The sequence below is a fragment of the Protopterus annectens genome, chromosome 8.part0 (genome assembly GCF_019279795.1).
Source record: "Protopterus annectens isolate FY-2018-M chromosome 8.part0, PAN1.0, whole genome shotgun sequence".
NCBI lineage: Eukaryota > Metazoa > Chordata > Ceratodontiformes > Protopteridae > Protopterus > Protopterus annectens.
In genome coordinates this window covers 1,651,621,929-1,651,638,309 of record NC_056741.1, presented here as the reverse complement: position 1 = coordinate 1,651,638,309, position 16,381 = coordinate 1,651,621,929, and positions in this window count along the sequence as shown.

Here is a 16,381-nt window from a genome sequence, read left to right as displayed (position 1 = left end):
CATAGCCATAACAATATTTGCGTAGCCATTTGCACATGAAGTGCCCATGGCCACGCCATCCTTTTGTCTATATACATTTCCTTCAAACAAAAAGATATTGTTCTCTAATATCAGTTCCACCAACAGTGATAATAAATCAATAACTTGTACATCATATGTTTCGTCCTCCATTAAATACTGTTTGAAGAGCTCAACACCTTTACTATTGGGGATGACTGTAAATAGAGATTTCACATCCAACGTAATCATGAGCCATCTATCCTCCACAGCAATACTCTTGCAAAATGCATACAGATCTTTTAAAAACTGTTTTGTATCAGTTAATATATATACATTCTTTTTCAACACAGTTTTAAGGTGGTGCTCCACAAAAATGGACAAAGGTTCAGTGCACCAGCCCCTTCCTGATACAATGGGTCTCATGGGGGGCACTCTGGGATGTTTATGTATTTTAGGGAGTCCTTGTATGATGGGTAGAACAGGTTTGTCTACTATGAAGTACTTGAATAGCTCTTGGCTAATAACTCGACACTGTAAGCATTCAAATAATGCATTGCATATTAACATGCTGCTTACATGCACCTGTTGATAATGCACTGTATATTAACATGCTGCTTACATGCACCTGTTGATAATGCATTGTATATTAACATGCTGCTTATATGCACCTGTTGATAATGCACTGTATATTAACATGCTGCTTACATGCACCTGTTGATAATGCACTGTATATTAACATGCTGCTTACATGCACCTGTTGATAATGCATTGTATATTAACATGCTGCTTATATGCACCTGTTGAATATTTACTTTCTGATAAGAGATGTCATCATTCAGCATTGTCAGCATAGATTCCTTATAAAAAACATAATCCATCACCACTAGAGAACCACCTTTATTAGTTGGTCTCACTGTGATGGAGATACACTAGATATAAAACTTTTTATACTAAGTATATGGCTTTAAGGATTAATTGGGCAGTTGATGGCAATGATAAGCTTGGTATAAATGCTGTGCTTTACTCTTCTTTGATTGTCTGATGAAGTGGCTGGTGCCACGAAAGCACTCACCTCTTTTACTAATAAAGCTGTTATTCTACATAGCCGTGGCTGCTACCTCCTGCTTTGTTTTTTACTGTTCATTTTATTGTTGTTGGAGGTAACTCTTGCCAGCACCGTTTGGTTTTTACTGCAGATTCATTTACATTACGAGTGGTGCTGGACATGGCAGAGGGAAATGTCTCTATTACTGAACTGGATTATGCCCCTGAAAAGGGAAATTGAAGGAATTTTATACAAAGGAACCTGCATGAACTTCTTGAGGTCAAAAACAACCCCTTGCTAGAGGTAGAGCTTCTAGTGCAAGGTTTGCAGCAAGAAGAGAACAATGAGTATGTTGTTGCTGCAATGAGAAAAGACTTGTTTAAAATTGAGAATGATTTACAGAAATTGAAACAGCTTCAGTCACAGAGACTTTATTTTGAAGCCTGTCTAAAGCTTAATATAGTCCCTCGGGGCTTAAGGATACTGAAAATGCCCACATATGGAACTATGTACAAAGATTTATTATTAAAGTGGCAGCAGATTAACTTAGATACCAGTCGTAGTTATATGCAGCTACTAATAGATTTCTTTAAGCCAGAAGAACTCACTATATCATCCAATGTCTGTAAACTGCAAGCAGAACTCTATGAAAAATATCCGCATGGTATTGTTGATTTAAAATTAGACTATGTCTTGGAACTTATATCTGTTTATGATCAGCAAGTGATGGGCTATAAGAAAAAGAAAGTGCAAAGGGACTTGCAAGACTTTTCTAGTGGGCGTGTCTTTGCTTGGCCCAGAGAGCATAACAATGCTATGAATAGCAGTAGCTCTACTCAGCCCATTGAATCTAAGTTGGTTCCTAAGCAACCAATTGAGCCTGCCAATTCTCTTGTTAGAGATACAATAGAGAACTCTAATGCTGTAATGTCACTTCCTACCACACTTCCCTCTGATTCCACAAGCAGCAGTGAGATACAGAGGCCTGAGAGAGGAGCGCAGCAAATTTGCAGAAAGAAATGTCTCTACTAACTTTAACAGTAGTTGTATGCCATCAGTTCCATCTGACAGCATGGCTCTTTCTTCACCGTATTCTATATGAATTACAAATTTTCGGAACCGCTCCACGAGCAGAGGAAGGATGAAACGGAAAGCATCCATAGAAGAGGAACAACCTATGACACTCAAGAAAATGTGGTAACAATCCAACATCCATTAGTATGGGATATATCACGGCGGATTTTAACTGATTCTGAGATAAGTGTATTGAACAAAGGGAAATCCTTTGTACCGGCAAGTAGAATGGATGTGACTGACAATATTATAGAACTTAAATGTTTACTAGGAATCTTATGCTTAAATCTCAGTTTGGTGACAATAATATGAGTAATAGCTGTGTAAACATTTTTAAGAAACCAAGTAGCTATATTCCTGTAAACAATGCTGCTAATGAGACATTCGAAAAAGCATGTATAAAAGAAATATATAAGATGCATGATAGTGGTAATTTTAAGAAATGCTTCTATAATTTAAACAGAGAAGAAAAAGAAGCTTTGGAGGTTTTGTGTAATGATCGCTCCATCGCAGTGAGACCAGCTGATAAAGGTGGTTCTCTAGTGGTGATGGATTATGTTTTTTATAAGGAATCTATGTTGACAATGTTGAATGATGACATTTCTTATCAGAAAGTAGATATTCAACAGGTGCATATAAGCAGCATGTTAATATACAATGCATTATATGAATGCTTACAGTGTCGAGTTATTAGCCAAGAGCTATTCAAGTACTTCATAGTAGACAAACCTGTTCTACCCATCATACAAGCACTCCCTAAAATACATAAACATCCCAGAGTGCCCCCCATGAGACCCATTGTATCAGGGAGGGGCTGGTGTACTGAACCTTTGTCTGTTTATGTGGAGCACCACCTTAAAACTGTGTTGAAAAAGAGTATATATATTAACTGATACAAAACAGTTTTTAAAAGATCTGCATGCATTTTGCAAGAGTATAGCTGTGGAGGATAGATGGCTCATGATTACGTTGGATGTGAAATCTCTATTCACAGTCATCCCCAATAGTAAAGGTGTTGAGCTCTTCAAACAGTATTTAATGGAAGACGAAACATATGATGTACAAGTTACTGATTTATTATCACTGTTGGTGGAACTGATATTAGAGAACAATATCTTTTTGTTTAAGGAAATGTATATAGACAAAAGGATGGCGTGGCCATGGGCATTTCATGTGCAAATGGCTACGCAAATATTGTTATGGCTATGTGGGAGAAAGAATTCCTACTGACTGAGATGGGAAGGCATCTGAAGTTCTACAGGAGATTTGTGGATGATCTCTTTATTCTATGTGGAGGTGATGTAGCCTCATTTCTATCATTCTTCCACAAAATAGACAATAGTACCAGTTTCCTTAAATTTTCAGTGAAGCATTCCTATGATGCTATAGATTATCTGGATGTCAGGATACTTCAAAAAGATAGAGGTATTCTGGAAACTGAAATCTATAGGAAAGAATGTTATAGGAATAGCTATCTCCATAGACAGAGCATGCACCCGGGACATATATTTAAGAATACTGTAAGAGGCCAAGGTCTGAGATCATCAGGACTCACAGCTAATCAAACTAAGTATGAGGAAGAGATCGAGAACATGAAGGAAAGGTTCATACATAGAGGGTACAGTGAAAAAGAGATACAACAGTCATTAGTTGGCCTATCTGAGGCAAGGGAAGGAACAGGTAAGCCATACTTTTCAGATATGGATACCATCATAGATGGAGGAACTGTTAGTAAGAAACCTATGAGAGTGCAAGTATCCTACTCGAGTAACATTAGATCTTTACAGGAAGTATATCGAAAAAACTGGAATATACTATGTGCTGATGATGATGTTAAAAGGCTGGTAGGTGAGACGCCGAGATTTGCTTTTAAGAATAAAAAATCTATAAAAAGATTATTATGTGGACCACAACCCATGGAAACAAGAATAGAAAATGCAGTCAGTTATGGAACCTTCCCCTGCAATAAATGTAATTACTGCACCTTCGTTGACACTGGAAGTAGATTTCTACATTCAGATCTAAAGAAGGAGTTTACCTTCAGAATATTAGTTAACTGTGACAGTATGAATATTATATACTTGGCACACTGCACAGTCTGTCCTGCTTTCTACGTTGGAATGACAACACAAAGAGTGAGAGACCGGATGAGTGGAGCATGTATATGATATCACCAGAGGAATAGAGACAAATGCCTTAGCCAGGCATGTGAGGGACCATGATGAGACACACAAATTTTTATTTTTAGTAATAGATAAAGTCTATACCGACAATAGAGGTGGAGATGTTGGGAATATAGTAGAAACTAGGGAACTAGAATGGATTATAAGGCTATGAGCTAACATTGGGGTAGGCCTGAATGACAAAATCAATATTAAACCCATTCTTCTAAATAGAGATTTAAAGAAATAGTAGGTAGTACCCCCTCGACCTTTTATACTTTTTTATACTTTTTTATATATTTTTATACTTTTATATATATTTATACTTTTATATTGTATGTATTAAGTTGTATGATGTAATATGCTGTTTCTATTGTTGAGCTGTTTTTAATTTTAAGCTTTTAAAATTTTTCACACTAGATATAAAACTTTTTATACTAAGTATATGGCTTTAAGGATTAATTGGGCAGTTGATGGCAATGATAAGCTTGGTATAAATGTTGTGCTTTACTCTTCTTTGATTGTCTGATGAAGTGGCTGGTGCCACGAAAGCGCTCACCTCTTTTACTAATAAAGCTGTTATTCTACATAGCCGTGGCTGCTACCTCCTGCTTTGTTTTTTACTGTTCATTTTCATTATTACTTTATGCCACTATAACATATTGGGTTTGTACTTATGACAGTTTTCTGGAAAACTTGAAAGAAAATATTTTTATCCTTGTTAAATGTTAAGGCATGAACTGTATGCAACATATGTCATATTATATATATTAATCATGATACAGCTGCCAAAATCATGATTTTGCTATACAAATTAGAAACAATGCTAACTCTATCAGGCACAGATTTCAAAATAACAATTGCCAACAGATGATGCAACACAGATTGTATCAGAAGCTTTTAAAGACAACCATTTTATCTATTCATTATTAGAAGCACTGCAGTGGTGATTTCTGAATTATAGCATTCCATCTAATTGGAATAAGTAGAAACAGGTTAAATACATTTATAAGAAAACTGCAAAAGGGCACGATTTATTTATTTAACATTTGTTGACCAGGACAGTCCAACTGGAAAGCAAGTGTTCATTTGCAGCGGAGGCCCGAAGAGCAAAGCTCCAACATATAAAAACATCATACAACAAAAACAATGAATAGTATGTGTAATGCATAGTGTCATAAGAACATACAATGCACAAGTTTTCACAAAGCAACAATATGCAAGTACAGAGGAAGGAGGAAAAAAAATCTATTTTACATTATTTACATGTTTGTTTGAGAGAATGATAAGCAAGTAGTCGAGGTGATGAAGGAAAGATATGGTAAGTTAATGGCAAGGAAGGATGATAGTAAGATTAATCGGGTTTGATACATGAGCAGATCCATGTTTTAGCTATGTGAAGTTTCAGTTTATTTCTGAAAAAGGCCAAATTATTTTCAAGCCTTATTTCTTGGGGGAGGGAGTTCCAGGATTTTGAGACTATGTAAGAATAAAGAGATTCACCTGCACTATTTTTACACTTAGTTTTTTTCAAGTAGAGCAACACTGAAGGACCTTAATTGTCGAGTAGTGCTGTATAAACTGAGGAGGCTTGTTAGTGCAGGGATTTTATGTGGGGAATATAGTATCTGGTGAGCAAAAATGAGCTGGTTGTAAGTTAGTAAGTTAGGGAGTTTTAGCGAGTGCAGTTGTCTCAGGAACTGGCAGTGATGAGAGCAGGATGTGGAGCTGGGAGCGAACTTGCAATTTTATTGTAACGTGCCGAGTATACTGATATTACAAGGTGTTGTCTAATGGCAACAAACAAAAGGCCATTTTAAATCATCTTTCTAACTACTAAAATTACAAGGCCAGGCAATAGAGACAGGGCCTTGCCTTAGTCAAGCCCTGTGCCCCAGGCAAAGGGCCCCCACCACACTACACTACCCGGTGCCCCCATCCTGGTCTAACTACATTAAATAAATACTGGAAAAGCGGCCCTGCTAGAGCGGTGCCCTAGGCTGCTGCTTAGTTGGCCTATGCCTAAGGCAGGCTATGAGAGACAGTAAGAATGATGAAGACAAATAGAAAAACTACAAGAATGTGTCTGTGGGCAGTCCTAATAATACCTTGGATGCATGTAGACCACACTAGACTAAACATTTTCTGCCCTAACAGTAACTGGTAAGACAATTAGGTTAGGTGTATTATAATTAAGCAATAGGACATACTTCATTTATTTATGTATTTATTGATATTTTATTACCAGGAAATTTTTTCTAGAAGCAAATAAAACACCTGGCTTAAATGATACTATATCTATTGTCCCATTGTTAAAATTGAAAGCTGGTATGCTGTGAAATATTTTTTTATAAACACAAAGGTGTTTTGAAGTAACATATTTTCTGATACAAATATTTCAAAACATATTGGTGTTTCAGGTGGTTGCTAAAAATTAGTTTTTTTAAATTTTAAATGCATTATTCACATATATTTTTAAAGTATATATTGACTGTATAGTATTTAAATAGTGAATGTGGATGTATTTCTTTAAATTTTAATTAAATGAAAGTTTTAATTGATTGTAACATAGTATATAAGCTTGGCCAAGGTAATCCACTATGTATCTGATGAAGTCAATGATTTATGCTGACGAAAACATTATACTGCATTTTACTGACGTCAATATAATAAATTGAGTGGTTGCGGTCTCCCACGGACTGATTTTTGTTATTTTTATTACCGGGAAAATCTGACAAGGTAGAAGCCCATTTTCAGTGCACTCCCATGGAGAAAAGCTCCAAATTCTTATAAAACATTTGAAGAGCAATAACTTTACATTATTCATAAATAAAACAAAAACATCTTTAGTTTAAATAATTATAACAAATTAGACATAATATAAAAACATTGATTAAGAATCAATACAAGGTATATGACAATCATTTAATAAACTGACTTTCGACTTTTCCCAATTAGGGATCGCCACAGTGGAACTCCGGTCCGATAATGATTGGCAGTGAATTTTTACGGTGTCGAGTTGCCAGCCTGGCACCCAACCTTCAAAGAAGGCACACCCACACATGCTCGCACCTACCTGCATGTCTTTAAATTCACTCAACTGTGGGGAGGACATGCAGACTCCACACAGAAGGCGTTCCAGCTGAGAATTGAAACAGAGAACCTCTTGCTGTGAGGTGACAATGCTAACCGTTGCACCACTGCAGCCTGTTTCAAATATTTAGAGAAATTTTATACAGTTTGTAAAGAAATTAAAGGTAAGTTAGTCTAATACAAATAGGAATTGCAATATGGCAGGCTTATGGTATAGTTAGAGAGAAACAACAAGGGAACAGTTCCAAATAATGACACACTGAGTCAGTAAGATCAAATAGAAGAAACGATTGATGAGTTTAAAGAACAAGGGACTGATGTGGGGCTGTTGCAACAAATGAAAAGTGATGTTATGAGTATGATGCAAGATAAAGCCAAACCATACTTTTCATCTCATTGTACTAATGGAGATAGCTTTATTTACTTTGATTCATATTTTGTTGTTTTAACTCTAATTTCACTGTTGGTTGTTAGAAATGCATAGGTTTTAGACAGGCAAGCTCTGGTCACCTCAAGAGGCTTAGACAGCTATAAATTTACACATACTTCAGAGAGGGAAATCTTGAGCATATCTGAACAATCCCATCTTGATTTGTGATTTATCTTTATTGTCAAAGAGAAGTGCTACTGCGATCGATAGTGAGCAGGAGCTACTGCGTGTAAAGGAATTACAACTTTTGTCTGGCTTGTAGAACTTGTAAGCTCAGAACAACTTAAGTACTTTAGTTGTATATTGCTGGTGTGATTTTTGTCTTTCAAGTTGATTTAAGTTCTCTTTGAATTCTCTGGTTATTGATTTTTATCTTTTCTTTTGTAATATTGTATTAATTTGAAGCTGAATATGGATTTCTTAAATGAGTATGCAATTAACGATTTGCTAATGCACAAATACTTTGTACAGTGTAATAAATGCTATGCATTTTTAAAGGTAACAGCTAATAACACTGGTGATCTGTGTTCCTCGTGTCAAAAGTTGGATGATTTACTTACTATTGTTAGAAGCAAATCTCGACTTAATGATGATGATTGCACTTGTGCAATTGGCATGGCTTGGCGAGCTGTTGTTTCATATATTAAGGGCTGAACTAATGAACTAAATAATGTTAGGCATAGAACAAACAGAACACATTTAGGAAATGATGCATCTATTTTCTGCAAAGATCATTCAACCCCTATGAAACCAAACGATACTGCTTTCAACTCTGGAATTCTGGATGCAGGTATTCAGCAATCTGAGGATCCAGTTTGTTTACAAGGAAACAAAAAAAAGAAAGAAAGGAAGAAGTTCACAACAAATAACAATGAAGAAAAATAAATTGATTAATAACTGTAAAGGAAAGAGAATACGTAGTAAAAAGGACACCGCTTTATGTAACACACAAGTTATTATATTTTTCTATCATAAAACCTTCCTACAGAAAAAATGCATCTTTCCAATGGAGAAGGTAGAAAAAAGAGGCAAGGGGCAGCTGAAAAGGAAGAAATCAAAACTGAATGTGGAAGAACTGAAGAACATCGCTGTAAGAACAAAGATGAGAAAGACAGATGTTGACTACATGAGTCAAGCGGTGGATTTACAACACCAGCTGGATGAGAATTTAATACACAGTGAAAACAGTAGGATTAATAAGACAAATAGTGAGGCAGAGCTATCCTTCATAACAATTGATAGAGCAGATATTACTGTATTAGAAGATGAGGATTCTTCAGAGCTGGTCAGCAAAGATATTCTTGCAATTGGAGATTCAATTATTAGACAAACTGATACGTATATTTGCAGAGATGATAATGAACATCAAATAGTGTTATGCTTGCCAGGAGCAAAAATAGAAAATATGAAACAAGCCTTGGAACGTCTTAATGTAAGGAAGTACGGCTCTGTTTTTATTCATGTTGGTACAAATGATGTCACCAGCAAGGATTCTCCGACTGTTAGTAGGGAACTGATAGCGCTCTTAGATAGTACTGCTTGTACTGGTGTTAGGATGTATTTTTCACAAATCAACTATAGAAAGGATAGTCAGGTCACTGTGAATGAAAAGACTTTTTGGGTAAATACCTACATGGAAAGATGTCCTGTTTTAAAAAATGGAAATCTGTAGAGCATCCAAGCCTAGTTTTGGGCACATGTGTTCAGACAGGATGGTGTGCATTTGTCTAGATCAGGGAAGAGAATTCTTGCAGCAGATATTTTGCAATATTTGACAAACACTAGGCAGGATTTTTACCATGTCAAAAATTTAACACCCCACAGATAGTAACATTCGCTGCCTCTCTGATGGTTGTTTATGCTAGGACCATTAATAATAAAGTTTTTTTTTATTGGAAAATTTGCTACATTCCCATAAGATTGATGTTATTCTTTGTGAAACATGGTTAAAGAACAATGACTGGAAACCAGTTCTGTCAGGATATAAATATTTTTACTGTAACAGACATTCTATTAAAAAATCAGGTGGAGGTGTTATGCTAGGGATTAAAGATAGCTATGAGACCTGTGATTATTACATGTTCAGTGATAACACCAACACTATAGACTGTGTAACTGTCACAATAAAGACAACCCTAGAACATCTAACAATTGGAGTGTATAGACCACCAAAGTCAAGTGCAGATGACCTAGAGGAATTCATAAATTTCTTGCATGAAACACAGGGAGGAAGAATAATATTAGCCGGGGACTTAAATTTACCAGAAACAGACTGGAAGAATATTGATTCTACAATGTTAGTAAGGAAATTATTCATAGCATATATTCAGGAACAACAATTGCTTCCGACTGTGAAAAAAACTATCAGGGGACGTAACATACTAGACATTGTTTGTGTTCCCAAAGAAATGACTGTAACTTCAAGTCAAGTTTTACCACCATTGATGTGCAGTGATCATGGGGTTATAAAGGTTAATTTATTGCTAGATAATTCTGCCAAACTGAAATCTAAACCAATGCACAGAAGGTTCATTACAGATTATATGGAAGCAAAACAGTCACTATGTAAAATTAACTTAAGTGATGTGTTCAGTGGAAAAACTGCAGATGGAATGTGGAAAGTTTTGAAAGAGAAATTGTTTGAGTGCAAAAAAGAAACAACATCAGGATCTATGCATACAACATCAGGCGGATACATTTCCATAAGAACAAGATAACCTGATTAAGGTGAGAGGCAAAAAATATAAGAAATGTTGAGAGGTCAAACTACAACTTTGAAAACTGAAATAAACAGACTGGACAAACAGATTAAGCATAGTGTGAGACAAGATCAAGAACAATTTGAAGAAAATTTATATATATTGAGCATAATAGGAATCCTTTTTATAGATACACAAGATGTGGAAGGAGTAAAGACAAACTGATAAACTGTGTGCAGATTCTAAAATTTATTCTCAGACACAACAGATTATGGATATATTTACAAAATTCTTATGCAAAACAGTTTGAATTCACAAAAGAGGTGGTAAGTTGTCCTAGTGACATCCAGGTAACCCCAGATACTGGAATCAAATTAGATTATATTGAAAAAGAACTGAGCAAACTGGATCCAAACAAAGCACTGGGAGGAGACAGAATTAGTAACAATGACCTGAGAACACTTCAGCAAGAATTTGCAGTACCATTATATCTATTATTCACCAGGTCATATAAATATGGGAAAATTCCTCAAGATTGGAGACATAGGTTCATAGGTGTGTACTAGGCTAATGGCCCTGGAGTCTTTACAAGCCTATCCCAAAAAAAAACTGCCCAGGCACAGTGCCACCTGATGTTAGTTCACAGTGCCCCTATCCAGTAGGGCAACTGGAGTGATCCCTGGGGTGAACTTTCTGTTACCCATCCACTCATCAATATTTCTCTTGAAGATGGCCAGCAAGGTGCTCTGCTTGACATGAATGGGAAGCTTATTCCAGAGTATGGGCAGTCTTTGGGAGATGAACCTGTCCCTCCAGCATGTTCTGTTAATTGTGGCAATGAGGTTGTGATCTCTGGAGCATGTGGCATCGGGGGGGTTTGAGATTTCTTAAGGTGTAACATTTCAAGTAGGGCTGGGTCGAACATGGCTTTGTAAGTCAAGCAGACATCACCTCTAAATAGATGATAAGAGACTGAGAACAGCTGAAGTTTCTTGTGTTTGTCCATGTAGGACACATGTTTAAGGCCTAGGATCCTTTTTGTGAGGTACATGTGCTTATTAAACCTAAAAGGAGAGTAGGACAAACCCAGAGTCATATAGACCCTTACGTTTATGTTCATATTGTGGAAAATTAATGGAGAAGGTAATATTGGATAAGTTATTGTCAGAACTGGATAGGTGTGGGCTAGAAACCATATATCAGCATGCATATGTTGAAAGCAGATCTATTACTACCTGTGACCTGATGTTCTATAACAATATAATAACAGCTATGAATGAAAAATTGTGCTGTGATGTAATTTATATAGATTTAACTTCTGCATTTGACAGGGTCTTACACAAAAATGATCAATAAATTGGCACAACTAGGTACTGATGTACTCTTAATAAGATGAATAGCTGCATGGATTACAAATAGGACATGGCAAGTATCATACAGCAACTGGACAGGGGAAATCCTTGGTTACAGTCAGGATGTTCCACAGGGCTCTGTCCTCAGCCCTTACTTGTTCGGATTGCATCTTTCAGACCTAACTTTTTCATCTGAAGTGTTCTGCAGTTTATATGCAGATGACCTGAAATTGGGTAAACTGATTACATGTGTTACAGATAAGGCATGTCTACAACATAACTTGCCTAAATTGACCATTTGGGCACAGGAAAATAATATGCGGATAAATACATCAAAAACTAAGCATATGAGATTTGCTAGGCATAAATTGAAAGGTGAATATTTGATACAGCACGCAGTGATTGAAACTGTAGACTCATTTAAGGACCTGGGTATATGGATAGATTCAGCTATGAGTTTTTATAATCCTATCAACCAATTGGTTAATGATAGTTTTAGAACTATAGGTTGCATAAAAAGATTTATAATGTCTAGAAAATCAAAAATAATGAAATCATTGTTTGCTAGTTATATTAGACCCAAACATGAGTATGGAATAACAATATGGAAACCCTATAAGAAAACAAGCATGAGTAAACTGGAAAGAGTACAGCAGAAATCTACCAAGGGTATCCATGGATGTAAAAATTTAAGTTATTATGAAAGACTAAAATATCTGAACTTGTACAGTGTCTCTTACAGATATATAAGAGGAGATCATATTCAGGTATATAGGGCATTTAGTGACAACCACCTCTGGGAATGTTTGGGATTAAGAAAACGTACTGTAGCATCATCAGACAACCTATCTAGAAGATTCTATAGAAATGAGAAGTATACTAATTGGTTCTCTGACAGAGTATTTGATGCATGAAACAGACTATCAAATGACATTAAAGCAAGTACTAGTTTAGATGTTTTTAAGAACAGCCTGGATACTTATTATGGGAACAAGTGTTTTGATATATTGGCAAGCTAAATGCCTGTGCTTGAAATATTTGTATGTATGTATGTATTGGTCCCAGAAGGAAAAAAGAAAATCTAAGGTATGTCACTACGTATAATAGATTTAATGGAGTAAAAAAATATTATAGAGAAGAACTGGGGCATTCTAATGGCTATGCCCGAAGTTAAAAAGATTGTAGGTGATAATCCTCATTTTACATACCAGAATTGCACAAATTTAAAAACTCGCCTATGCTATAAAACTATGAGAGGCCATATCTCACAACAAAGAAATAACAAGAAGGGTACATTTCCCTGTCTTAACTGTACATGTTGTAAAGACTTGGAGACAAGTTATATATTCACTCACCCCATTACTGGCAAAGAGTTTGTGTTTAATGGATATGCTACATGTAATACTAGTAATATTATATACTTAGTAAGGTGCACTAAATGTTCTGCTTTCTATATAGATAAGTATAACAGAAAACTTAAGGCCAGGATTATTGAGCACAAGTCTGAGATATGAAGGAATGTAAACACAAGTGCTCTGGCCAGGCATATTGGAGAAGAGGGTGAAGAGCATCATTTTCTTTTTAGGGTAATGGATATTAAGTTCAAAAATAGGAGGGGTGGTGATCTGAACAATACTCTAGATGTCTGTGAATACACGATTAGGTGCAGATTGTAAACCTGGTCTAAATACAGCTGTTAGTTTGCCTTTTCTTTAATATAGGCTTAACACTATCTTAAAATTTTTCAAAAGGTTTCTAGATCCGTTATTCGAGTATTTTTTATAAATGGATTTATAAATATAATCTGTACAAGAATTTTTTTTATGTACTTTTATGTATGTTGCAGAGTGATTAAGTTTTAATTGATTAATTTGATATATTTCCTGATTGAGTTGTGTCATTTCCTTGAATTATTTAAATGAAGTTTTGGTTTTAAAGTTGGCATACACACTGAAGAAGGGATTTTTCCCAAAAGCTTTGTGGATTCTTTAATAAATTTGATCTTAATGTCTCAGCGTGTCTGTTATTTGGAACTGCTCACTTGTTGTTTGGACTTTCCTTTGCATTCCAACAGTTTACCTCTGTGTTGGTCCTATTTTGTTTTTTTACTGACATTTAGCGAGAATGTCACAGAAAAGAATTAGGTAGCAGTAAGGAAGTAAGGGAAGAATGGAGAGTAAGGAGGTATAAGGAATGAAAAGGCACTTGTTCACATTTAGGGTTATAGTTTATCCTGGTTTTGGGCAAGAACAGACCATATTTTAGCTAGGATGTCTTTCAGAGTGGTTTTGAAAGATAGGAGAGAGGGTATAGACCTGATGGATGCAGGTAAGGAGTTCCAGGCCTTAGCAACCTTGTACAAGTACAAAGAATGCCGAGCAGATTTGCTAGGTCTGTATAGACAGAAGTTTTTGGTCACTGGATCACAATGACTGACTGGGAACACAGTTGTCTAGAAAATTTTTTAATGCTGGACAGGTAGATGGATGCCGGATAATTTTACAGGTGGTAAGAAGTTGTGTATATGTTAACTGATGTGGCAATTCTAACCAAGTAAGGTGTTTCAGTGTTATACAGTGGTGGGTTCTGAAAGGGGGTATGTCCTGCAAATTTAGCAGCTTTGTTGTAACATTGTTCAAGTTTTCATTTTTTTGAAGCCTGGAGGCTAGTAAGGACCAGAGTGCCACATAGAAGAGTGAGGAGGAGATAAGTAGTGACAAGTGTAGTTTTAGTTGCATTAGTGAGAAGGTTTTTGGCTCTGTAAAGCATCCCTAGTTTTGATGAGTTTTTCTTATGCAGTTTTGTATTTGCTATCATCCCTAATAGTTTGATATGAAAAGCTAACTTCAATGACTGTATTACCAAGAGAGAGGACTTTACATTTTGTTTTTTCTTGAGAGAGGGATTTGGGGGAAAAAGTAGTCGTTTGGTGTTTTTTGAGCTGAGCATGAGCTGTGAGTTACAAAGCCATGTTTTAGTGGCTATTAAAGCTTCCTGAGCAATTTTTTGGAGGTGTACCATGTTGTCAGAATTGCAAATGAGAGTGTAAATCATCTGCATATTGTATTAGAGTGACCTGTTGTGTGGAAGTATTCAGGGTGTCGGTGAAAATGTTAAACAGGACAGAACCAAGGACTGAGCCTTGTGGTACACCGATGGTGACTGAGAGGTAAGGAGAGAGCGTGGAGTGCCATTTTACTGACCAATACCTATTGGACAAGTAGCACTTGAATCACAGAAGGGTGGGCTGAGACAGACCTAGTGAGGACATTTAAAGAAGTTTGCTATGACAAACTGTGTCAAAGGCTTTAGATAAGTCTAGAAATATGGAAGAGACTAGTTTGCCATTATCTCTAGCGTTATTGACACTATCTATATAGGTTTAGAAGGGCAGTGCTAGTACTATGCGAAGGATGGAAGCCATGTTGTGTTGGGGATAGGAGTTCTTCCTGCAGGAGATAGTCTAGCTATTGTTTTTGAATACATTTTCCCAGCATTTTGGTGAAGGTAAATAAGATTGCTATATGTCTAAAATTAACGTCTGTCGAATTTCATTCTTTTTGCAGAGGGATACTGTATGACTTTTTCCAGAGAGAGCAAATGTGAGCTATTTAAGATTGAGACAGGATAGGCAATGCTATTGGCTGCTATTTTTAGGTATTCACATGGACGGTCATCAGCTTAAAAAGAACACGGTACAAGTTTAAGAAAGTTTTATATAGGATGTGGGCACAGTCTTGAAGGTGAAAGTGGATGTGGATGTGGTGATGTGTGGCTGTTAGGCGGGGTTGGGATTAGATGTTGAGGAATCCTTGGTTAGAGATGCTATACTATCTATAAAATAAGAGTTGAACTGTATTGCAGTTTCAAGTGGTGAGTTATCGGGAAAGGGCTTGGGTTGAATTTTTGGGCGGGATGTAAGATTTCTTTACTTGATGCATAAAATTTTAAGGTTGCATTTAGCATTATTCTGAAAGTTATTATAGTATAGTTTTTTGTCTTCATTTATTTATTTACTATAACTGCAAATCATTCTGAAGTTTTCACGATGTTGAGGTGTTTTATATTTTTGCCATTCTTTACATGCTTTTTGTCTGTCCTGCATAAGCATTCTACTCGTTTTGGTTAGCCAATTTGCATTGTTTGTTTTCAGTCTTTTCCTGCTAGGAGGTTCAAAGCTATTTACAATATTTAGAAAAGTTTTATTGAATTCAATTACAGCATTGTCTAAGGGAAGGATTTTTAGGAAGCTCCAATTAATAGATGATAGCGTAGTAATGAACATTTTGCATAAGGTGAAAAATGTATGCATTAGCGTAATTGCATTGACAGTAGATCTTAGAAGAGAGATCAGTAAAATAGTAAATGATTACATTTGGGTTATGCCCGCAGTATCCAAAGCAGTAGTTTCTTTCCTGTAAAGTGCAAATGTGGGCCTGGAACTGGAATCATAGTACTAAAGTATGCTTGAGGCTCTCTTATGTATCAAACATTGATGCATTCTCTCACCAGTTCTTCAAGCTAAA